Genomic DNA, 27512 nt, shown 5'->3' with positions numbered 1-27512 from the left:
GGTTCTTTTCAGTTTCTTTCAGTTCTTTTCTAGTTACTAGAAAATCTAACGGACGTTACTACGGTTTTTTGATTATGCTTATCTCGTACCATGATATATTCTTGCAACTATATATGTACTGCGACAATTCGATATTTCGTTGCAGCAGTGTACTTTATTTAACTAAAAAATGTAGTAACGCCAGCCGTAATTTATTTAATGCTTTCTTTTCGGTTCAACGATACGCGAACAGTTATTACAACAAATGAATTTATTTCTGAATATTACAGGCCTGAGCCGAGATCTCCACATCGTAAAAACGCATAGCATTACCTATGACTCATGCACCACGCAAGGACCCCATACTCAACGTATTAGTCATGGCGGTTGTACCAATGCCGTGGAACTCTCTGCTTTCGGTCCACTGGCATGTGCTATTAGTACATGTTAGTTGGTAGTGACAAAATTCTTCCTTAGAGGCGATTATGCGCTACTGAAATAACCGCGGAATGCTTGTTAATTCATACATGGTTCGAAGAACCTACTATTAGTTTTTGTAACATTTTTACACGTACACGTTCTTATGTACATTTATCTCCAAGTACGGTTGAGAAAATAAATTAGAAAAAAGAAATCAGTAAAAGCAGGATGCGTGAGCGTTTCATTGTCAGCTCGACGATACGAATCCCTTAACTTCCTGCAACCGCCGCTCCCTGCTTGAAGTTATCGTCGCGGAATTAGAACGACCCAACGAAATTCTAAAAACTTCACATTACACCAATCAACGCACCTCTAAGCCATGAATGAAAATACTGAATTATTCACAGGTAAAAAAAAAATCATCTAAATCCTTCAAGATCGCAATAAGTGCCGATGAAGTATACGCCAAATTTAGGCACTTGTAATTATATGAACGCACCGACGTGACCATGTGTGTGACACAGCTTGTACCGATGTTACATATATTTTTTACTTCTCTCGTCTAAATTGTTGCCCATCCATTTTTAGATTACGTATATATGTCGTTGAACACATTTGAAACTGGGCTCATGTGTCTGTTTCGCGTCCATATTTGGGACGCCTTTAATGTTCTCGAGCTCGTTGTAAGCCACCGCTGACGGTTTCTATTATAATGAATGTCTGGTCTTTCTCTCTCTCTCTCTCTCTCTCTCTCTCTCTCTCTCTCGCTCTCCGACAGTTTTACACACGCACACAGATTGGTAGTCGAGAAAAGCTGGCCCCCGCACACAATCGAAAGTGAAGGCATTTGGCCGTCGCCCACGAGGATAACGAGAAGTAACAATCGGCAACAACCCAAATGCGTCAGGTGTCAAGACGAAAGAATTCTGTAATTCATGGCCTTTTTTACCCAGTGGTTTATCATTCATTTATTTTTATATTTATTCGCATTTTTCTCAAATTTTTTTTCACCTCTTACTGTTTTGCAAACTGCTGCATGTAAATTGCAATTTTTCGTCAATTTCAAATTGCTTATGATATATTTAATTAAAAAACTTGAATTCTTGCTTTATGACCCTGCAGTGTAATTTATTCGAAAGTAAAACGTATCTTCAGTTGCAAAAAAAAAAAAAAATAAATAAATAAATAAAATAACGAAATCATATACGTGGGTAGGTTTAATTCGAGTGAATTTCTCCAAATTTATACAATATTTCTATTATACCTACACGCGAACACGCGGAGTCAAAATATGGCCCGTAAATGGTCGACTGCCATTTCAACCCTGACATGCATTCGTATATGGCAACATCCTCACCCGCGCCTATATTTGGGTTGGTCGTTTTGCGTTACATGCTCATGTTGGACATAATGCTTACATAGCGAGTACAGTAAATAGGCATGTAACGTGATCAGGATTCGCAACGTGACCGTAAAAGATCAAAAAAAGAGGCCTGAATAAACGCATATCAATAAGATTCCGCGCAATGCATCCGTTTTTTCAAAGCAGAATACAGTCTGATATTCATTCTAGGACAATAATTGGTAGGAGAAATAAACTGAACGGTAGAAAAAAATTAAAATAACAAGGTGACAGCCTTGCAATGAGTACATCAACCATAGTGGCGGAAATGAAAACTTGTACCTTGATTTAGGCCGCAATTTTGCAATGAATCGAACAGTACGACACGTTACGACGCAACTTTTCCTTTCAAGGACTAGTACGTAATGTTACGTACAATATCTGTAATATACACGTGATAAAATCATACTTTCACAGAATTTTATGGCAAAGAAATGTGACAGATGTATTATACCACGTACATATTAAGCCCTGAGTAATGAAACGAAGTAACGCCAGGTCGAGTCCCTTCCTGTCCTGTGGAGAGAACCTGGAATATCCCACGGATGTGTGCGGTGTATAAAGAGATAAATAAAAGTTTAAGAAGATCACGAAGAGCCAGTTTACCATTTGAAAAAAAACAATCGCAACCTTTTTTAATTATCTTCTTCAACTCACAATGCAAATTCGACAACTATCCAGCTGCTAATTATTAATTCTAGCAGATAAAAATTATGATACGAATATCGGAGTATTGTGAATGTAAGTTGTGAGGAAATTTAAGATTATAAAGCTATATGATAATATTAAAAATTTGAATTATTCTTACTTATCTAGATTAAAAAAATTTTTACGTCTACAATCATATTTATTATTATTATTATTATTATTATTATTATTATTATTATTATTATTATTATGTGGATACTCAATTATACAGATGTTCAGCAATTTTTCAAATCATGCGGGCTTAAAATTTTCACCAGTAATTATGAATTAGTCCTTTACGAAACTTGAGATTACTTATTGTAACAAATTTATGTATTTTTTGACAATATTACTCGGTGAAAGAATTGAAAATTTGATAATTTAGTCATTCAAATTCCTTATACAGAAAATTATCGAAATAGGAACACGTGCAGGCAACAGGTATAAAAGTACGGATCAATGAGAACTATAAATATTGTAAATTTTCTAGAATACATAATGCGGCACCTTAAATCGGATCGGTTCGAAGAATTAAAGGTCACGGAACTCATACCAGCTAGACTTTGGGCACTGATAATTTGTACGCCTGTATAATATACGTGATATTATATCTAATTTCACGATGTACAATTAAAAGATGTACTTTTCGTAGGAAGAAGAAGGAAGCGCACGAGAGATGAACGGATGAATTAATGAATAAATAAATGAACAAGCTGTGTAAACGGAGGCGGGGAAAAAGAGAAATAGAAAGACACCGCGTTATATATCGCGCGCTAACGATTGTAATTAGTAAAACTAGTGGGCGTTAATTATTATTAAATTATTTACTGCAGGGATGTATGGACTACAGGCAGACTTCACGATTAGAGGAATTAGAGCGGGACTTATAAGGAATTAAGGTGTGCTCCACAGCCGCAAGCGCGCTCGTACATCGAACGTTTCAAGTGGTTAAGACCAAATATGGAAGTTTTATGGAAGTATTAACCGCGTGTCGAGCTATCGTCACTTTCATACTGTATACATGCCTGTGTACGCGACACGCGTGTACTGTGTGTATTAACGAACAAAAACGCGAACGTATCGGATGCTTTGACACGTGAGACAAGTGCAATCCTATTTATTCAAACCTCCGCGCCAAAATCGTCACGAGCACCTTTCTTTGTTTCACTTTTCACGAACACGCAGTACCGACGATGCGTACAGAAATGGGTTTCCCCGTTTTGAAATCCGTTTCACACCAACCGAGGCAAAAAAAGAAAAAAACATATTAATTGGTATAGCGATAGGAAATAAGAATTAATATTTAATCACAAACAATCAAAATGACTTTTGAAAAATCTAACATTGAATGACAAATGACTGTTCATTTTCGGAGAATGTTCCCATATTCATGTATTTTTTTTTTCTCATTTCGTAACTGACTTCATTCCATATTTCATTAGTCTAATATCCATACGTATATAATGTATGTAATATATTCTACACAGTTCGCTCTGACTGTATGAAATTCAAAGCCTCTTCTTCGTTGCGCAGATGCACTGTATGGCCATATATACATTATATAGCTAACTTTCATGTTTATAATTATTATGTAAAGTTTCATCGTAAGTGGGACAGAAACGGTTCACAGAAATAGTTATACCCACATAGCGTTGATGTACCTATTAGCATTTTCTTGGCTGTCACATTATGCCATATAGGTGCCTGTCGTTCGCTACTGCCTCCTTCTAGAGTTATGCTAAACTCGATTCCCAAATACCTACACATAATAAAAATAATAATAGTAATAATAATAAGTGTCGCAAGATAAAGTAATGAATTTGGAAAAAAACAAGTTAGGTATAAGTGTCCAACTCTCGTGGATTTTTACTTTGCATGAATGAAAAAAGAAACAGTGCTGTTCTGGACAAGATTTAGGAATAGAAGAATGAATAAAAAAAAAAATTGTGTATATCTTACGATAAATAAAATAAAATTATAACATACATAGAGAAAAATATGTTTGACGTAGGATTGAAAATAAAGAAAGAGTATAAAAAATGTGGAATAAGAGGACGCGCGTGCAGTGATTCTTTGACTATAACAATAAATGTAAAATGCACAAATCTTAATTATAATTACAGATAGAAATTTTTAGCTATCTTCATGCAGCAGGCAGCCAAATTTTGTTTGTAGAAGGAGAAGTGAAAGAGGAATAAAATTTGAAACTCTAGAGGAAAAAAAACGATTCCCTAAGGAGGAATGATTGCCCCGTTCGTGTTAAGGAGTCATTGACTCCGTGCTGGTTGAATTTAATTGACTTCATTGCCTGCGAGAGATCCTGACGGTTCGTACCGTGCGAATCAAGGCCAACGTTGTAGGTAGGTATAATGTACATATACATGTAACTACCGTAAGCGGCCTCGTTGCGCTCCTTCCGATGCATCGAATCAGCTCTTTCGAATTTCCCGCCGGCGGGTATTCAAAAGTTCTGAGAGAACGGTTCCCGGCTTTTAGCAAGCTGGCAGCCAAGAATTAAAATTTTTATCGCCAAGTAAAGCATCTTTCCGGCTCTTTTCATTGTGTGTTCGCATCCGCGAAGTCGAAATGGTTTTCAAGTTGATTTTATGTGACTAATAGTCGTAGCCTATAGATTGACCGACTGATTTCAGGGAATGGACACGCGTTAGTCATCTGCGGTTCTTGTCGATTTCAAATTAACGCTAGTTCCCCCCCCCCCCCCCCCCCCCCCCCCCCCGCCAAACGACAAAGTAAATCATTTTCAGACGGTATCAGTGCACAGACACTCATTATCGTATCACACTGTAATAACGTAATTACCGGGTAGATTGTTAATTGTATATCAGTGATCAAGTCGGAATAAATTTCACTGATTACAGAAGTGACTCGCCGAGCAATTTACAAATATCGAGAAAAAAATATTACGTCACCTTTAGGAACAACTTGATAAAAATTGTACAGGTCACAAGGTCGAACTTTATCGGCTGGAATAACCCAGTAATCAATGATCTGGTGATGTATAAATATGCAGATAATGATACAAATACGCTAAAGTGGTCGGTTTTTACTTAAAACTTCGTGAATAACAGTTCAATCATGACGTAAACCGTCGTGACCGTCGATTCGCTCTGGCTTAATTCGATCCCTTGACTATGAAAATGGTGTTAAAACATTCTCACCATTGTATAGCTATAAAAGTGTCACGGTGTGACAGTTGAAATAAAGGAAAAAAAAAAAAAAAACACGAAACTGTGTAAAACTTAATACCTGCAGGATATTTTATCTGCTGGCAGATAATCTTTCCTCCACGTATCAAGAACTAGATCAAAAATGCAGGATTGCAGCTTTCGCGAAATAATAACCTAGCCTAACATTTGGAAACGAATGCATCATCAAACAATATGGCGGCGAGAGCTGGACTATCAGTACATGACTTCAGCTAAATTACGCGATTATAAAAGTAAGGAAAACGTTGTGCAAGCTGTGAGGCCTCAGTTTTTTCACGTGGAATTAATATACAGCAAAAAATACAACGAAAGATGTATTTTAAAATTAAATATGACCCAGTCAAATCAATGCATTATTTTTCCACCAGATGTCACACCGTCACATTTTCTCTCCCATTATAGATTGCGGTAAATGCAGAACCGATCTGTGCAGGATACGCGATGCAGGCAGGAGCGGATGATTGCATGGGAAAAAAGAAAACACGGCCTGCGGCTGTAATAGATAGACACGTACCGAATTTCAATGGGGGTGCGTGAACTCGGCATGGGATGAATCATCGTCGTATAACCACCCCCGGCTTGGGCGTGGTGCAGGAGACGTCTCGCCCCATCGATCCTCTCTCTTTCCCCACACCAGGAACTCCCGGAGACTAAAATACACGGACACAGACTGCAGACACGGATGTATAATATTCAATTCGATTCCCGCGGCTAGCTGATCGCTGTTCTGTCGTTTTATGATCAATAGAGCTCGAATTAATACGTAAATGCATACTTTTTATTTAAATCATTTTCATTTCCTATTAGGTTTTCGTACATAAAGTATGATGTTTGGTCCCAGAAAATTCAGCTTCCATTGTCCATATTTTAGTCTTTTTTAAGTCTATATGCATACTATGTATTCGTAATTTTTAATACCAACGGTTTATCCGGGCCATAATGATCAAATATTTGATCGATGATTTAACCCTAGTCTCCGATCCCTGGATGTATTAGACAATCAGGGATGGTAAAGCTGATTTGGTCTATCTTCGATAAAATTATTACATTCGCGTTAACATCATATCTCCGAAGATAAAATCGAATTCATTTCAACGTTTAGCGAAAAGAAGCAATATATTAATCCCTTAATTATGCATAATTTTCAGTTTATCGATTATTTTGGTACAATTGTATCCAAATTCCGAGTTGTACGTAAATTCAACCTTGTGGAGTAGAAAAAAAACGTGCATTCCTGTTCGTTTTTATTAAATTTCATGTACAGATATAATTGATAAAGACTGCATGTTCGATTAGATTTTCAATTTGATGCCTACAACCCAGGAACGTTTAATCATCGCGTTACGTGGGATGACTCGGAGGTTCTCTTCCGTGTCTTTAATCGCGGTCGCATCCTTGATAATTGGTAGTCTACGTATATACCTAACTATACACAGAATGAAGTTGCGGGATTTATCGTCGTCAAACCGCGAGCGAATAATTCGAGCTAGTTTAAAACTAGACTCGCTCTACGAACATTATATTATTCATTTATACCGCGGGGATGTGATTAACGGTAGTTTTCGTTCCTTCTAATTATCCTAATTAACACGGATCGTCGGGTTGGCGATGGACCTTTTTCGCGATAGTGCGACGGGCCATACCCTGGTTATTGCAATCTGTCCCAGTTCACTGCGTGAAACGTGAAATTTACGACAGGTACGACGATGTACACTTGGGGACAATGAATCTGAGACGGCTAATTTTTTACACTAGACAGTTATGTTGGCAACACTGAGAAATCTACGGCGCCATAGTCGGCCGAGCGATAAACAAACTCAATTTCAATAAACATGACATAATCCATGACCGTCGAATCGTAGTTTCTCAGTGTTGCCAAGATAACTGTCTGGTGTAAAAAATAAGCCCCAAGTGTACATGCAACGTAATTCGGTTCACGTAACACGTAGGTAGGTTACGTTATGTATAAGCTTGAGATGTGTATCAAGATTGACCGTCGATCAATCTGTGACAGTCTGCCAGAGAGAAAATCAGCACGAGCATGAAAGTTGAAGACGTTCCTAATCCAATTTGCGTTTTGAACTCTACGTGAAACGTCGAAAAGTGCATAAAAATGGGAAATTTTAAATATTTCCATAACACGTGACCTAAGTCTGGATGCGGTGTAATTGAAATTTATACCCAATTACTGTTTTCGTAATATGACCGACGGCGATCGGCGAACACGAGGATTAGGAATGTATGCTCATTAGAGTGTTTCAAAAAAACCGACTATTTTTTTTTTTCGAAGAACATTGAAAAATTTTCCGAGTGTCCCTCAGAAATGACCTCGGTAAATCATGAGCTCTTAATATTGATATTTAGAGGTGACGATTCTCAATTTTCTATTTCCCATTTAAATAATATGGGAAAATTTTTTTTTAAATTTAGAATTTTATTGCTCGAAAACGAATCAGTGTGAAGATATAGACAAAACATATTCTTGTAGGAAATTTTACGTTCTACAAAAAAGATCTAAGTAAAGATTTGCGTAAGGTAAGTCGTTTCGGAGTTATCAGGCCTAAAACATCGAACCGTTTGGAATAATGATGTTATTAATTTATAAATGCTACAAAACTGACTCATATCACTTAAATACACAATATTATTGATTTCAAAATTAAAACTATAGACTTCCAATGAAATTTTAATTAATAAATTTCATTAATCAACGATATGAGTCAGTTTTGTAGCATTTATAAATAATAACATCATTATTTCAAACGGTTCGATGTTTGAGGCCTGATAACTCCGAAACGACTTACCTTACGCAAATCTTTACTCAGATCTTTTTTGTAGAGCGTAAAATTTCCTACAAGAATATGTTTTGTTTATATCTTCACACTGATTCGTTTTCGAGCAATAAAATTCTAAATTTTAAAAAAAATTTTTCGCATGTTATTTAAATGGGAAATAGAAAATTGAGAATCGCCACCTCTAAATATCAATATTAAGAGCTCATAATTTACCGAGGTCATTTCTGAGGGACACTCGGAAGATTTTTCAATGTTCTTCGAAAAAAAAAATAGTCGGTTTTTTTGAAACACTCTAATGCACATGTGGTACGAATGCGAAATTACGGTTCAGAGGTAAACCGCAACTCGGTTGTAGGCACAGGTATTATAAATGCCGCATCATGCACGATGACGGGACAATGTGTAAGCAAATAGATGCGGAGTGAAGCACACCTTCAATCTTCGTCAAGCTCTTTATAATAGCTACACACAGGCTGCCTTGTCTTACATAAATTCCAAACCATGCGACACTGTAATCATCCGCTTTTGAAATTTAATCTAATCGAGGGAAGATCTCGAGTAATTGAGTAACGCGTGTCACATGTTCAACGCCAATCATCGACGTGTAGGTAGGTATACGCTGCACTTAAGAATATAGTCGAAAAAGTGTAATGTGAACGGTGCTTTTCAATCGACTGTTTTAATTTTCATTTTTCGTCAAGTTTTCTGTACTTCTTCACTTCCGTCGTCTTAAAAACTGTTTTGTATGCTCGATCGGTCGCTTAGCTACTTCCGGTTTAGAAATATTACAATACCACGAACTCGGTGAAGCCCAAAGAAAGATATAAAAACGCACACGTGGTCAGAGAGAATAGAGGAGAGGTAAATCAGTCTTGGAAGAAGAATATGAAATATAATAATAATAATAATAATAACAATAATAATGACAACAACGACGGGTGGAAAACCCTCAGCCCACAGAGATAACTGACGGTGAGTACCGGGAAAGTGTCGAATATTAGACGAATGAGAACCATACCATGTTCCATCCGCTGTTTCGTTTAACAGAAGGAAGTTTATGGCGCATGTGGAACATATATACACGCAATGCGGAAACCAGAGCTATGAACGTTATACCCAACGGTTTATCGCTGATGTCTTGACTTCCATACATTTATAGATGTATAAACGATACTCTAGATTGGTGTGCGTCTTGCGGACGTTCTTATCGTTCTTATCATGATTTGAGACGGATTGTACAATATACGCACGAGTATCTAGTAATAATTTTTATTTTTTTTTATTTTTAGCAATTGCGTAACTTCGACTTTTTTTCTCTCTTTCCTCGTTCCTTGTTGTCAAAACGATCGATTCGATTGATCCCGGTTTATCATCAAGGCGATAGATTTATTGCAAGTACTTTTAAGGCGTGCTATCGATAGACTTCTTGTGTTATTGTTGTTTCCGATCATGCTGTACGAATCATTCGGAATGAACGCGATCGTTTTTTTACCATGTGATTTCTAACCACGTTCCCCAAAAAAATCCACATATGCATGTAACGTGGTGTTATAGCCTCAGCATGTGCGTCTACCGGATCTCTCTTTCTGTATAGAGGATCCCACGCACATGGATGACCGAACAACCGTAAAACATGAAGAATAATGAGGACGACGAGAAACATCACACGAAAAATTATACCTCTGATATTCTACTGCGAGAGGTTCGTTTTTGCATTCGTTAGTCGAGGTAATATCGACGATTCTATATTATATCCCCATAAAAGAATTTGAAGGATATTATTTTTGAGATTGAACGTTCCAAGTTTCTTACAAAAAAAAAGTATATTATTACAGGCTCCGTTATGCAGACACGCCGTAAATGAGTTTTTACACTGTATAAACGCCGAAAACGAAAGGGAGGGCTGATGTATTGCTAGTTTCGAATTAGGGACGACAGTTCATGGGGTGCGGATGTATACGTAATGCGGATATACCATCAGCTGACAATTCTCCCTCCCCAATTACTATAATACCGTGAGTCATAGGCGCATATATACCTATATATACCTATAGAAGGAATCTATAGAAATACGGAAAATCGATTCTTAAATCAGGCGACCATCTATAGCTCAATGCGAATTTTGCGAAGCAGCGATGCGAATGCACATCTCGAGCGCTCTGCAGGGACGTCCACCTGAAACTACGTAGACCCTAAACGCTCTGGAAAAAAAACGAAACCCATTAAAGTATTAGGAAATGCGAGCGAATGTAAATTTGGTTTGCAGATGTTACGAAAGAGTCGGCAGCTAAATTCCCATTATTTCAAAATTAGTTCCGACGACAAGAGGTGGATCGATCAGTTCGTACGGCACTGTCTTCAACCCCAGAAACAGTTTTGTTTGCTCCATTCTGTGTACTGTGAACAATGGCGCACTTCCCATAGCAATGATCCGCATTCTGCGCGTGCTCTATATGTGAAATTCATACCGATCGTGTGCATCGAACATGAACTTGGTTAACATGACTCGGTAAAAAACCGTTCCCTCTATATCGGTGTGAGAAGTGCAGGGTCGATCTATACTCCGACTCCTCGATATGAAACCATGATATTTCATGAGAAGCGCCGTTATTTTCTCTTACCTCCAAATCAGAGAAACAATGGGAATTGCCAGGTCGTTAAACGAATGTTGAAGCATCGCGCAAGTCTCGAGAAGAGATTGTTAGATCGTGCATGAATGGGAACGAAAGGTATTTTTTACTCGAATATTTGCGAATCCAAAAACCTTTTGTTTATTGAATTTCCACATACTCCGGTGAAAGTTCTCCGCCCGCAGTACCCTGGTGAAAATGATTTCTGCGATTTTGTACGATTTTTTCGGAAAATTCGAATATTTCGTATAAATGTTTACAATATATTGTAAATTTTCATAGAATTTTTATTTTTTCACTAAAAAATCTACAAGATACTACAATTTCTAACCAAAATTAACAATTCTTTAGGAAAAATTAAAGTTCCGTAAAAAATCGTTACAGTAGGTAGGAAATTTTCACCATGGTATCCATGAATGAAGGCTGTATAAGGAGATTGTGCGTGGATGCGTGCCGGCACTACTTCCACTACCACCGCGTTATAATTATACGACTTCTGATGTCGGTGGCGAGACGCGAGGCCGTCAGGTATGTTAGTATGTACAACCGGAAACGGCGTGTATACATAGGAACTCGTACAGGCATCGCGCTTTTTCTCCTCGCGATTGTCATTATTTTCTTTGGCCCCCTTAGGCCACCACCTCCGTCGCGACGCGGGCAGGTTATAAGAAGCGCGTTCGTGGACCGTCGAGGGACTCGTAGATGCTTGCAGCCTACTACCAGGATCGGGTATTCGTATAACGGGGCGACAGGTGGTGAGCAGGAAAACCAGACAAACGAGGCTTGAACGAGAAGAGAAGCCGCGAAGCGACGAGACCCGGCAGGTTCCTGAATCGCCAGCTTTATATTCGCGATCGCTGTTCTGCAGCTCAAGTGCCTCTGTGCTCCTTGTTCCTGCCCGAGATCAACGCACTCTTCATAATCCTCGACCGGCTAAAGCCCGTTTCACGCGGTAAAAACGACGCGGCATGCCCACGGTTTGCCCCAGTTCCACAATCAACGTGACTAAGTTAAGTGTACCAGTTATTGAGACGTTTAGACCCAATTGTTGCCCCTATTATTTTCCAAAATTACAAATTGACGCCACGAATTGCTACAGAGGGTTAGACACTGCTAATTTATTTGTTTAAACACTTTAGAACTAAGGATCGAACAGATACAACCGTAAAAAGTCAATAATTGGGACAGGGTCAATATGTGGTACACTTACGTTACCGTACGCGAGCGTCGATATTGGGTCAGACTTCGACCCGAGATCCTTTTACTTTGAGCAATGATCATATAAGGTGTGTAATGAAGATATCATGTGATGTCGATGTGGTGCACCCGGCATAAAGATGTCGGAAGATATCAGGCGCCAGGTATGCACGTCAGGTTTGTAAATCGCGATTTCGAGCAGTGAATTACGCCGTCTGAAAAAACTCGCGAAATATACGTTATATGGTTTACTTGGAATTGTCGAAATCGCAAACGAGTTTCGGTCGTGTATAAGCGTTGGCAGCGACTGGAAGACCGGACTTGACCTTAAAATATCCGTGCAGATGATTTATACCCAGAGCGAGAGAACGTCGATACCTGATAATGTCACCGTCGTTTATAGACACTGAAATACGCTGACTTGGAATATCGGTGTACAGGCTTGTATCTGCAGGGGTATTGATTCCCGTTTAGGAGTCTCAAGATCGAGACTCGAGAGTCTGGAGTCTGAAGAAATCAATACCGCGGTTGCAAATCCTGAGCTTCCGTTCATCGTATTCTGTAGATTTCCCGTCGCGCGTCGTTCGGTCTACCAAACAAGCAACGTTCATATGTGACAAGGTCGAGGGTCTTCTTCATGTTATTCATTTCCCGGGAGAAATTTCAGGAGCTTGCAAATAATTTGAGTATAATTAATTATGGAGATTCAGATCTTACAGTGTTGTAATTAATTGTACACCGCGTGCGGTAATGCAGACTTCGTGATGATCTGTTCCCTACTTGGAAGCGGACACGATTCGGTATATAATACAGTACATACTGCAGACGGCTGCAAGCGGTGTTCCCATACAATATCTGAGGAACTGTCTTATAGCCTCACAAGTCGGCGAAAATCCGAAGCCACAAGCCAAGGTGAAGGTGCCGCCTGACCTCCAAACGAACTTGAACTTGAAAGATGTGAAATGCTCACACATTCCCAGTTTGGGCTGATATTGTAAGCGGTATATAACGTTGAATTGAAAGTAGATATTATGTGCTTGTTCTATTCTCAACACCGGACACATTGTCTCTTGCTGTATGACAATGAGCTATCTGACAATCTGAGCTGTGTGTCTTCATCTGCATAGTGCGTGTCGAGTTTCTCGAAGCTCACCTACATATATTCACCATTTTCTCCCGAATCAGCTATTTCGTGTCTACCATGTCGTTTTTTTGTTTCTTAAATTTCTCTTCATAGCTCAACTATCAAACACCTGATTGTGAGTCGCTAGTATACTTTAGCCATTCTCCTCATTTATTTTAGTGAAGAATTCCTAATTCGTACCGGATACGCGATTGTAAATAGAGACAAGGTACGCTTCGATAATAGAAGTTAATATCCGGTTGGTCAAAATCGATTTGATGAAGCGGCGTGCGACGTTGCCGGACCAGTTCTATAAATATCCGTGAACCCGAATAACGGTTTTCATACTAAATTTAGTAAACAAATCGATTAGAAAAAACAAAAACACCAAAAAATAGTGGAGAGTAAAAAAGAATAAAAAATTCAGTTTTAAAATTGGCATGTACGTGATGTAAACCGGGAAAACGACTTTGATATTAGAACAAAAAATAAATTTACTGGAGCTCATGCGTCGTGCGCGGTTTTTGCGGGATTTCTCCATCCATCCCGTGTTACAACAGATTGTGGGGCCTTATCGCGGTTCGGCTCGGATATCAAGCCGTCATAATCTCCAGCATTCTCCTCTTTGCGGCGCTTCAAATGAAACGGGAAGACGTCCGCATTCAACGATGACTGTTGGCAATAACGAGTTACCATTTAGGGAAGACCAAACGCCTGATGTCTATAAGTATAATATTCAGCGAGAATAGATCCTCATTAAACACTTCCGAACGATCAAATTTGAAACGACCTTTACCGCCCAGTTCTCACCAAATTGGTAAAACCATTGTCACTTTCAACGAGCTCTCTTTTTGGCGCCGTACACTCCAAAGAATGCCTCTCAATTATCATATACCACACGTCTTATCGACCCGTACCGGATCCACAATTCCCGGCTAACGGTTGCGCGGACATCCGGCCTGCAAATACCGAGCTTAAATTTTCAAATTCCCCGACTGTTCCGGGGTTCTTGAAATACCCGAATGAGTCAATAGCTGATCACAGCCGTAGATTGTGCGGAAGGATACTCAGTTATAATAATTGTTGTATCCAAACCGAGCGTGTCTCTATGTAAAACTGATAATTAACAGCGCAATCGCTCTTCGATAAGCTGCACAGATCGTGGCGTGTTTCTCTCACATCAACGTATCTGCAACTCGCGTTGTTCGCATTGATATGTATAAACAAGAACAACCACAAGCATAGAGTGTGCGATGTTTACAGAGACTTGCGGTTCGCGGTGTCCCTGATACGTCTGCAACGCTTGCGGAGCACCGGGGCTGCAGAGCGCTCGGTAACCTTCTCATTGTCAACCCTGTAGCGTGTATTTTTAAATACCGGATCCTCGAAGAACCGCCGACATCCTGCGCAGCCCTTTTTATTCTTCTTTTATTTTAGCGTCGACCCTGCGTTCAACGGACAGCCAGTGGTGAATGCTGTCGAGTTCTGAAGTCTGATGCTGAGAGAATTTTGCACTTACTATAGTATACCGCGTTTCTAGTGCAGAGAGGTTATTATCGATCAGCAGTGGGCACTAAGCTAAATATAATCGATGCATCGATTAATCGAGTCGAGAAAAATAATTGATTAATTGGTCGATTGTTTCGTATTTCTTTTAAACGGTGCATATGAATCGAAAATTTCGTAAACTTCAGTATGTAGTCTTTCATTCAAAATATTTCTCAATATCAGGTGAAAACATTTGTATAGCTTTCACTTGTTATATCAAATAGATACTTGGTGAGTAAGACGATGGTAAAACTTTATTCGCATAAATTGATATTGCATTGCATCGTTCATGGGAGTAAAAGACAAAAACCGATTGTAAAATTTAGAAAAAAACTTCAATCGAAATTGTAGAATCACACGCCGAAGCCTGACTAACGCCGAGTACAACGAATAAAGAAATTTGAAAAAAAATTCGCATCAATTTTTTGCTTCGTTCTGTGGTTTCTTGGTTATATGCCATTGGTATCTGTGTTCAAGTCACACGATGATAATTACAGCAACATATCCTATCGCGTATATGGAATAACGGATCCGTTCGATTTCTCGTTATTTGATCATCTCTTGGCCAACTTGACTCTCGGGTTATATCCTATATATAGACGAGGATATTATATTTAAGTAGTTTTACCTATTGGAAAGGCCACTTCTCTCCTAGCGGTACATTGTATGTATGTGTAGATATTGCAGCTGCCAATTATACGCTCGGTTTACCTGCGCTATGTGTGTACTCACGATCAGCGACAAGGTTTTTACCTTCTATCACGTTATATCCAGATCATCATCGGTATTTTCTGCAATTGCATCTACAAGCATTAAAGTCTTGCCATAAATTTCCGCAATTCCCGTATAATTTAGTTTGCACATACAGGTATACTGTGACAGAAAAAAAAATAGGAGATTAGGAATATGAAAAGAAACCCTCTGAAACGTGCCGATGTCCGCAAACTGCGAATAAGTTAATTCATTAGAATTCTCTTTTTTCATATACAAAGGTATTGAGGTCACTGGGTAAAGTGCGGAATGTCACTTATGGTACTGTACATATATATTTACAGGAATAGAATGAACCAAATTGGACTGTGGATGATTTCGTTTTTATTTCTTCAATTTCGTTCGTTATTTATTTTCTTTAACTGCAGTTTATCGTCAGTTGGAAGTACTGCCGAGGCTAATTGACGCGAGATCGACAGACGCGTTACGTGCAGAGTATCATCTCTTGAGAATACCAAATTTCTGGGTCAAAATTTGCGTGAAATTTTTTGTGTATGGGTGATGTACATTGTGTGTTGTATGTAAGCTCTCGCACAGCAAGATTAACGGTATTGTATATCGTTCACGAATTCACGAATACGTACAATATAAAACACGGTACACACAGCCGCGAGTTTTAGTGCCTTTTTGGTCGCGCGTTACCCTCATCGGCGTGGTCCGCTTTTTAGAAACCTAATTAACGGTCGTTAGCTTTTCGGGAATTAACAGCGATTGTCTGTTCACGGATATTTTACTGCAACGCGCGAGTATTGGTATACAGGTACCTACAGCTCGAATCTTCTCCGGTAACCGTATGTATGACCGATACGTGTATAGATATACCTCGTACTCTTAGTCGGAGTTTACACGGTCTTTCACCTTTCTCTTCCTTATGCCCCTCTCCGGGTTTCGCCACTTCCTGATGATTCGAAGTCTTCGATTTAACTTTATAAGTCTTACCCACTTAATGGTCCCCAGCTGATAGGGGGTAGTCACACATCCCAATGATTTTTTTTTAAACACTTTTTTTCACAGTAAAATTTATTCAATAATTTCAAATTTCATGCACATAAAAGAGGAAGTTATAAAGTGAGAGGGGAATTTTTTTTGTCCGTTTCAGATGGTAAATCTCGCTGGTATGACCGCCTGAAGTTACCTCTATTTAAATCTGGCTGACACGATATCTCAACTTTCATACATCTGAGAAAAGAACAAAGTATTATTCTATAACTTCCTCTATTATGTACAAAAACTTTGAAATTGTTGAACAAATTTTACTATGAAAAATAAAAAATTATTAAAAAAAGTCATTGAGATGTGAGACTACGTTCTTCGCAAGGTCGTTTGGCATTAGTGCAGCCAAATAAGGAAGTAAAAAATATTACCCGTATTCATTTGTATATACTTAAATATTAGAGTCAGACGTGACAATTGGGTCCTCGTAACGTGTAAACAAGCTTGCATAACCGTCTACCAATGCTTATAGGTAACGCCTTCGGAGATTCAGAATTTCCTCTTTATGTATACGTTATAAATATATCGATTATATAAGGTATACCGACAAGAATACTCATCGCACCTCAAGGTCACACCTTTATAAGGATTTTTCATTGCCCCTGCTAAATGAGATTAGAGTGATCGTTATGTCATGGGAAGTTCCAGAACAATTCAAACATAAGCCACGCAATGATTTCTGCCTTTTTATATTTCTTTCCATTTTGTTGAAGAAGTATTTACCCCTTAATATTACAACCCATATCATATATATGCAGACCGGAAGATGAAGAAGTGGTTCCGTGAATTCGAGCCGTTAAATACTTTGCTGGCCTTTATTTTACATCTTCAATACTGCAACTGTCGTGTAAAAACTTGTAATCAATTGGGGAATTTATTCGAAGAAAGAAAAATCTCGTCGAACGTTTCTTGTTCGAGAGCAAGAATTCCTTTCCATAAACATGATTATAATAAATAAAATGGACCGGAAGCGTCGGATGCTGCAAGATTGCATTCAACTGGAATTTCCCGCGTGTATCATATTATATATCACACACAGCGATAACTACACACGTGAAATTAAAAGACATTTATAAATACCGAGATGAGATACTCAATGAGCATTACATGTAATACACAATTCATTAAGTGAGGAAACGTACAAAACAATTGAACATAGACGGTCGTAGAGAGAAGGACGAGGCGCCGCGACGACGTACGAGATGCGAATACGAATATGATACGACCATCCGGAGTATAAATCCTTGGAAGAAGAATCAACGGAATATAAACCGGCGATTTATTCATTCAAGAGAAACGATGCGTGATCGAGAGTCGAATAATCGGACAATATTTTTAACAACGTTAGTCAAATATCAAGGCACAGAAAATTGTACAAACTTCTAACCTCGTATTCGGTAACATTGAGTAAGTATACAACAAAAAAAGAATCCAATGTGAAACGATTTTTTTCATCTGAATAAAACTCTCTTCTAAGGAAGGTATCCCAGGTCGATCTCCCCGATTTGATTCCTTTTGTAATACGTTACAGTAGACTAAAAACTAAGCGATACGTATTTTTTTTTTTACCTGCCATTAAACACTTTAAGGGGGTGAAACAAACTTCCATACTAAGGCGTGTCAAAGGGCGATTTGGCAGTTTCACTCACGAGAACATAATATGTTTCAACTGATCCAACTGAAAAAGTTTTCCCATAACGAGAAATGAAAAATGTAATTTTCTCAATTTGAAAAACAATAAACTGCCAAATCACCCGTTGACACGTCTTACTTTGGAGGGTAGTTTCACCCCCTTAAGGTGTTTAATGGCAGATAAAAAAAAATACGTGTCGCTTAGTTTTTAGTCTGCTATAACGTATTACAAAAGCAAAAAAATCAAATCGGCGGGATCGACCTGGGGTACTTTCCTTATTAGTGCAGTTTGCTCTCCGCACGTCAGACGGTGACTTCCGATAAGTTGGATTCCTGCCTTACCTACCGCACGCATCGACGTGAGCCACGAAATATGCGTGCATGTGAATGTAAACGTGCAAACGCGCGACTGCCCGTGTATTATATACCAGTGCCGATTGTCAATTCCCTCGGTGTCTCGGCTACCACACCCTTCGTCGATCCCTCTCCTGCCGCTTCCCTCCCTCCAGCATCACGAAGCTTCCAGAACGGCGTGATCGTCTGGTCCCGGCCGTCCCGTCCCGTCTCCTCTGCTCCTTAGCTTCCTTTTGCTTCGGCTCAAGCGTGGCACCGTGGCCTCAGGATCCGTAATCCTGGCTGGGCAACAGACAGAACCGTCTCCATACACCGTTGCATCTCGCCGAATCAGTATTCGCAGTGCATTCCTCACCCCGTCGCCGATATTCTCTTTCATTCAAACTCTCCCGCGCTTTTTGTCTACCAATTCGGGCCTCCTTCTCTCCTACTGGGCCTACCTTGCTTCATTCATTCGCGTTTTTTGGTACTTGAATCTGCGGGATCATTCACAAGTTGGATATTATGCAATATCAAATTCTCAGACCCTGCAGTGACCGTTGATTCGATCGTTGGTACGGTATGTTGGGAATTTCGTAACGGCTGATGTCATTGCTGAAAGCTGGACGATGGGGGGGAGTAATTTGTTTGAGAATTCGTAGAAACTACACGCGTTATTCTCTCCGTTCAATCCATCTTTGACTTTAAATTTTAAAGAAGAAGGGAAACTGGGAACGCCCGTTCTGTACACCGAAATACACGTTTGTATCTTTTTTGTTGGTCCCCTAACTGGTCCGAGTTTTTGGACCCACATCTTGGGCCCGAGTCTGTGAATTAGATAGCAACTCGGCCTTCCGTTGGATGAATGTTTGTTGTGAAAGGTCCATTCCTCAGGCATTTATACGTATTGGACTCTGACGAGGGTCTCGTAATATTTTCACCCTGTGTGAAATGTTGGAACGTTGAGCCAACGAAGTTCTACGCTGTAGCTGAATGCGAATCTTTCTGAAGTAAAAAGTTACGACTAAAAGTTTGTAACACGTCAAAGGACACGCAGCTTTCGTTGAGCTATTCGAACGGGCGAGATAAGTTCTTGTTAATCCGTTTCTGCGTGTAGCGATGAAAAGGACGGCTATTTAGGGTAATCCTTGCCATTAGCCCCACTGCTGACCATGTCCCGATTCCTTGACACACACTGCCTTGGCAACGCGTTTGCACCTTACCTGCCTGCTCTGATATACCTGTTCTGGGTCAGCTGTATGTGCAAGGTCAACCCTGAAGAACTTGGTACCAATTACTCACTCCATCCAATGTCTCGTTCCGCGTACAACGATGTGACCTAGTACACTGTAAAAATTGACGGTGAAAAAATTAAGTCACGAACAAATCGAGCATTTCGCTATAAAGGAATTGTTCAATTATCATACATATATATACATGTTATACTATACCGGAGAAGTTTCGCTAAGCGGTAAAAAGCCGTCAGAGGATATACTGGTAAATTATTTTTATCAACAACAATTGAACATTCCGTAGAAAAGATATGTAACGCAAATGCGGTGACAATAAATTCGTGCCGATTTCTGCCGGTCCCGTGGCCGCTGCAGGAAGATAACATTAATTGCCTCCGTACAAAAACGGCGAAGGCACTTGGCTTAATCTCACATCCGCCTGTCAAACTGCCGAAAGTACCTAACACCCTAATCGCCGTGTATAAAACAGCTATCAGGCACGTTTTACAAGCACATTGTCCGCCTGCGCAAAGTACGTACCTACATACCCGAGAGTATATTAAACCAGTTACCCGAAGTACAATTTCTCGGGATACCTAGATTACTTTCACTCGCTCCGCGATACCGGGTTTCGAGTTTAACGATAAACTACGGTTTTGTGCGACCGATAAAACCACCGTTTCCCGGTCATGCGTCGTGCGGTGTCTGCGCTTCCCGTAAGGAAAATCCGTTCTTGACAAAAGCCGGATAAGGATCTAATCGGTAGTCTCTGGAACTGCGGCGATAACCGTGTAGCAATGTATTATATTACTCGGTAGTTACTTCATGAGCAAGAAAAAGTAAAAGAAAAACCAAAAAAAAGAAGTGAATATCCCTTATAAATGCCCACATACCGTAAAACATCTATTCCCAATCCGTTTTTCCGTTACTCATGCAAAGTCACAGGGTGGCCACTAAATCTCCATCACAAAATTCTCTGACTTTTCCAAATCTTCCAGAAAAAAATCTTATGATTTTCCCTGAACAATTTGAATAAATTGGTTATACCGAATTGAGAAAAGTTTCTTTTCTGACAAAAGTACAAGCTGTCACTCGGGTCTCACTGTCCAATTTAACCGATGCGAACAGTCGTTTGTAAGGTAGTATTTCGAAATATTCAAACTTTGAAGAGAACCTTCCGGTGATGGTAAGAAAATTGGTAATCCATCTAATTTATCTAGAGCTTAAAATAACTGTGGAACTTTTTTGTATGAAAAAAGTATATAGTAAACGAGTCCCTGACTATTCGAGAATTGCAGGATTCCATGACGCTTCCAGGTTTTCCAGAATTCCCTGACCAGTGGTCATCACCCTGAATTATAGAAAAAAATCGATCCAAAAAATACGAACACCTAACGAGGGTCCGATGTCCCGTAGTCGGAGGAACGCGAGATTAGCTCTGCAACGGCGGTTACTAACGCGGGCGGCGATGTTCAGGGTGGGAGAATACGTGTAGCTTCGGATCGCTCTTGGTAGTTTCCAAGCAACCGATCGAGCCGGGGGCTGCAGTGACCTCACTCAGTGACGGCAGCATTCCATCCTATACGGCATGTTCAACGTTTGAAGAATTCCAGTCGCGCTACTCGACTATAATCGCGGTGTAAATGCTCACCTATAATAATACGCATACAGCGGGAGCTGCTCTCCGCGCTCGTTTTGAATCATCGATGATTTCCGAATCGGCCGAGCGTCATGATGACCTACCTGCGCCTGCAGTGCGTAAACGATAACTACGATACTGAGGTCACGCGTACGAGCGACTAAATATAGCGATTATCGTACTCTCGGATATTGTCACAAGGCGAATAATAATATTATTTTTCCGAACTTGGAAACCGATCGAATTATAATGACACGGATATTAACACCAATTTCGTCGTGCGTTCTTCGCCGGAATTCGACATCCAAAATTTCACCTGAACCACTTTACGTTATATGGGTATAAGTCACGCGAATTTGAAGCTTATAAACGCCTCATTTTTTCACGTCGATAAAAATTCGCAATTATGTATATGACGGGTCTATAAATCACCCAGCATCTTTGGCTTCTACGTACGTACCTACGCGATAATAATCGCTCGCTCTGATGCGTATCTGTACAAGAATTAACTATACAAAGTCCGTGCTGCTCTCACTCTCTCCCTCTCTCTATCTCTGAACGAGAAGACCAGCCAAGTTACTTGCGACCAGTTGCTCAGCTGCATCGACTCCGTTGTCTAGGCTTTTCCTGCTACTACCCGATGTTACGTTACGCCATACTCGTCGGGGTTTCATCGTTCCCTAGCTTTTAACTAGCTTTTTTCAATAATTCACCACTCACACTTAACTCCATACTTTCGTCATCTTACACCACTCGTCTACTCTCTACTTTTTCAACATCTTCCCGCATTATTGTATGTATCAGTGGATTCAACTCACTTGTTGCCATTCACTCACTTACTTCTACCATTATTTTACCATTTATCTCTACGTACTTCTAAAATAGATCTGGGTAGCTACCTAAGAAAGTAATTTTATATACAACTCGTTATAACTTATTTATCGTATTCCACCATTTGAATGCTCGTTATTTTTCTTGGTTTTTACATACTTGCCATTTGTAATACCACCAGTTTGCCTTTTGGCTTATTTCAACCATCTAATTCGATCTATTCTAATCTCTCTCTGTCTCCGTCTCGTTGTCTTTCTCTCCTTTTCCTTCGATTCTCTGCAGTATTTCGCTGTAGAATATAATTCCGTGTACTGAAATCCTAAGGCAAAGCCCGATATTCGATATAATAGAGACACGCGATGATCGGCGGTGCCGTCGGGCGTGAAACGGCGGCTCTACCCCGGCGCTGCACGACCGGCCACCAACACTGTAAAAATGATGATTCAACTAACCGGACGAAGTCAACGGCCACCGGCTCGGTTACATTGCATGGCATGGGTAGAGCGAGGAAAAGATTGACTCGCCAGGTTGCGAATAGTGTATGTAAATACATGAACTAGAAAGAAATCCAGAGAAAAACTGAATCGGAATTATCGAACACGTTACGTAACGACCGGTCGAATCGCTGATGCGAGAGGCTTACAGCTCCTGATTATCCCGAGCGATCGCCTCGCCCAGCCAGGCCTAAAATTTATATTATGTCCATATAAAAGCGGGATAGCTCCAAATACGGGCTATCAGCGTGAGATAACTGTCCTCAATACCCATTGGCCTGCACCGACGTATCAACCTTGAGGCCCAAATAAGGCCCTGTCAAGGTCCCCGGCTGGACTTGCGCATCGTGTAGGTATAAGGCTGATCAACGCGTCAGCTTCGGCATAATAATTACCGGATTATTCAGTACTTGGCACGATCGGCGAAGTGCAAGTGCTCTGAAAGTTACCGATTAGTCATCGATATTATTAAACATAACTGTCTTAGCTCGGTGAAAGTAATCCCTCGAAATTTAGAGCCAGTTGCTACGAGCTAATTGCTCCATTTTTTTCTTTCAATTTTGCGTAGTTACAAGTCCAAGCCCCTTATTCCAACTTATCTTTCACTCGTGAAAAGAAGATTTTCCGTTTAAAGCTACCTTTTTTTGGTCTAGATGGCGGTTATCACCGTTTTCACGGCTTAAAAATAAGTCAGAATCAGGGGCTGCGCCGGGAATTTCCCAGCCTTTATTCTTTCGTTTTTCTTTCCTCCATGAGGGCTGTCTAGGCGCGGTCTTCGGCTTCGGGTTTTCGGAACGCGCAATGACGTGGCGGGCGATTCGGGTTGTCTACCCGTCTGTCTGCCTCCTTTCTGCCAGTATCCAGGAGCGTAGTTGGACCATTAGTCAACAAGGCGTACCTACCACCATTACATTGGTAGGTAGTGGTAGTCGCGACTCCGCATTGAAATCAATAGTGAGTCGGTATGTGCCCACGCCGAGATTCGGTCGCTCTAAGTTCAACGGACACGACTCCAACTGCTGGAAAATGCATTGTCCCCGACGCCAATGAAGATAGAAAAATATACCCAGATATACACGAACGTCAATAATGTGAGAACGAAAGTCCTCCGGCCAACTTAAGTTAAATTATTATACCAGCTGCAGTTATACTATACGTGGACGATGCGGAACTTTTTAATTGCCGAACGATTCTTCAATCGATTGGCAATCTGAGCACGTGGTGCAGGCATTGTAATTACAATCCTATATGTATATTACAGTCAACGAAAATTGATTAGTCAATATGTATATTAACGTTGATCCAGAAGTTTGAATTCTCCGAAGCGAATCGATTGACTCACTGTACCTAATCAGTTTTTGTTTATCGACGTCGACGAGGGATTCGTCATCGATTTCTCAGCAACTGCATTCCTACTCTCTAACAATAAGTTAAAACTTCGAATAATAATTCTCATGATAATTCTGATTGCAAATCGTACTTAATACTCATCGATTATAATTATCTTCCAAAAATTCTTCGAAATAGATAAGTCATGTTTTTAAAATTTATTTTCCGATCCCGACTGCAGTTGTACATTGAAACGTATCTGTAAACCAGAAATGAATAATCCATATAAAAAAAAATGAAGTAAATAAAGAGACCAGTTACTGCTCCTTTTATGGTATTAAATCAGTCATGCAAAATTATATCGTCCGACAAAGCATCGCACGATTTTCCGAGGTTGATAACGATCGTCCGCGAAGAAATAAAACTCAGAAGTCTGCTCTCTGAAGTTTTCCTCGCCACGTGGCCACCCGCCGCCGTCTGCCACTATACGCAACGCACCGCATGCGTATCGATTAGAGATACGGGGGGCTGCATTCGCATTCACATGCAGGCAGAGGTGCAGGACCAACACACGGAGATACGGTAACCCCACAAGCACGCGACAAGGAGGCTGACAGGACGCCCGTGTGACTGCAGCAGAGCCGCTATGATCGACCCTACGAGACGTGACGTTGTAGTATCCTACTGCAGTGCCCTATGGCCGTGGCGTTGGCGCCCTTGAATCTATATTTAGCTTGGCCACCTCGAGAAAGAGGTATAGAAAGAGAGTCAGAGTGAGAGAGAGAGAGAGAGAGAAGAGCGATGCGCGTTCTAGACGGCGAGTAATTAACTGGGTGAACACTCTTTTAGCCTTCTCGCAGATATTTTTGAGAAAATAGTCGTCACGGTGCGACGGCGTATCTACCGTCGACTGTTTTTTCGAGTAATATTATACGTAGGATAATGTATTACACTGTCAGACATACCAGCTGCAGCAGTTCGAATAGTCACTACGGTGTACGGTTATCGATCGATAACACCGTTGAATGCTTTTCGCAAACCGCAGCGATTAAACGCACTGCATACTCGCGAAAAGCTTTTGTATAAATTAACAACTACGCGGCAACCGATTGTTTAAGTTATCGTTGTTATACTTTCTGCATGCGGGGATAATAGAGTTATGCACTGCACGGTAAAAAGAGAGGAACGTATTCAGCTCCACGTTTAATGCTTTCGTATTCGTTTTTCCTCGATAATATTATGTTGTTTTTGTTTTTTTTTTATAGTTTGTTTTGTTATCTTTTTTTTTTCTTTTTTGAACCGTCGCTGCAAATTATGCTTATATCGCGTAAATGAGTTTGTACATACTTGTAGAGATAACAAACAACATGCGTGTATAACGATCGTACGATGATGCCTCGTTTCAAACTTCTTGTCCGGTTGGTAGAATCCCCCCCTTTACCCACGTACGCATATTTCAAGTATTATGATTCGCAATGCATTCTTTGTTCGAAACGAAAATTATTACTACTTTCGCATACCTTGTAAAATGCAACGCATTACGTATATTTTACGCATTGTACGCAACGACGAATAGATATTTCCTTCATTGTCTCGAGCACATACATATTACAGGTGGTGTTGTCGGGTGTCGGCGTCCGTTGGGGAGAACTTTCGAGAAAAGAAACCTCTCAAAGGGAGCTGTCGTGCGTCCCAATAACTATAAATAAAAAATCGAGTTTATAATCCATTCTAGCACGTGTTACACATATTTTTCGTCTAATATTCGGTCAGGCGGTTTAAGAAAGATTATTCGAACGCGCGACCGTTACTCGGTTCGAGGCTTGCTGAGATAGCCGTTCGAATGCTGCTGATACACCGATATTTGACGCGCATGTGTGTATCGCACGTACGTGTAAAACGTATGATACACATGAAGCGAGACGAAAAGTGCGAACGGAATTTGCAACAAACAAGCATAAGAAAACCGTGTTGAAAATTTCATACGAAATGGACGATTATAATGTAGCACCGCATATCCCCGCGCGTATTTAACGTTCCGACACGAAAAGCCGGGGAATGAGAAAAATACGGATCGGGCAAACAGGTATCATTCGAATGCAAATTGTCTCGTTCGCTCTCAAAGCTTCGCGGGCAATTGAGAGTCTGTCGATAAATTGATTTCTGAATAAGGAAGGGAACGAGACAAAAAACAAAAAATCTCGAAAAGAAAAAACGAAATTATCGGACAATGTAACATCGAATATCGGGCATGTTACGTCAGGAGAGACCCAGGTTACAAGGTCGCTTCAATCCTCGTACATACATACGTATTTAAAGCATGACACTTACACACGCTCGATAACATTTCGTCAACCGTTAGTCAGGCCGCAGGCCGAACTATACCGATCTATAGGTATGCTGTGCGTTGTATGGTATACGCTAGGCTACGGTTCGAGTATCGTACACTTTAAACCGACATTTGGAGAACCTAGCCGTCAGTCGGCGCGCGGACCAATCGGACGGCTCCATTCGTTTTATGCCCATATATGGCAAGGGCTGTTGATCAGGCTGGTGGGGGAACTCGGACGATTCTATTGCGGCTGCCGAGGGGAGTCGGGCAGGCCGTGCAAAGGTCTAAAACATGAAAAAGATGGGTTTGTTGGATAACAAATGAGCCGGGAAAGAGCAATTTCCGCTAAATGATTAGCCCGCGAACCGTCGGTAGCGAATTTTCACTCCTTGACAGAGAATTCCAGGGCAACTTATACCGGAGATCGGCAGCTGCCACACCTTTGGACGAGTCTACTTGGCCGAGGCACGATTTTCCTCAGTGGTCGGCGTCCCTCACTCACGCCATATTTCCAGTGTTGATCGCACGTGTGACGTTTCTCTGTCTCTTCAAGGTGAGTAAATTATTTTATTCTAACGGTGGTAAAAACAAGTTGAGCCTACCGGGGTCAACGAAACTATCAATATACTGAACGATTTCGCTGAGACCGGCGTATTTGGCAGCGAACTGTCAGAATTATCGGCAAATTTATCAAAACCCAGCACTAAATGCCGGCTCCGGCCGCCATCTTGGCAGGGCGTTGCTCTCTCCCTAACCGATAATATTCTACGTTTGTGAATTTTATTCTTAGAAATTTCGTTATACGGGGCACGATCATTTCGAGAATACGAATATCCCGAGCAGTCTAACAGGTTGCCTCGTCGCTCGGTGGTTTAATTCCTCGTTTACAGGTGGTCCGGCGAGCTTTTAAACCGCGTG

At 40.5% G+C, this 27512-nt stretch overlaps 1 long non-coding RNA gene across 1 annotated transcript; it reads right to left on the bottom strand.

The window, feature by feature from the left end:
* Positions 1 to 3611: 3611 nt before the first annotated feature.
* On the bottom strand, positions 3612 to 26720 carry LOC124298425 (uncharacterized). The gene is made up of 4 exons (XR_006906801.1): positions 26594 to 26720; positions 25783 to 25961; positions 6230 to 6365; positions 3612 to 4247 (listed from the first exon to the last, which is right to left on the bottom strand). It is a non-coding gene; the product is annotated as an uncharacterized LOC124298425 (long non-coding RNA).
* Between the last annotated feature and the right edge of the window lie 792 nt (positions 26721 to 27512).

The sequence above is a fragment of the Neodiprion virginianus genome, chromosome 2, assembly GCF_021901495.1.
Source record: "Neodiprion virginianus isolate iyNeoVirg1 chromosome 2, iyNeoVirg1.1, whole genome shotgun sequence".
Classification (NCBI taxonomy): Eukaryota; Metazoa; Arthropoda; class Insecta; order Hymenoptera; family Diprionidae; genus Neodiprion; species Neodiprion virginianus.
This window is presented reverse-complemented; position numbering and strand designations above follow the sequence as displayed.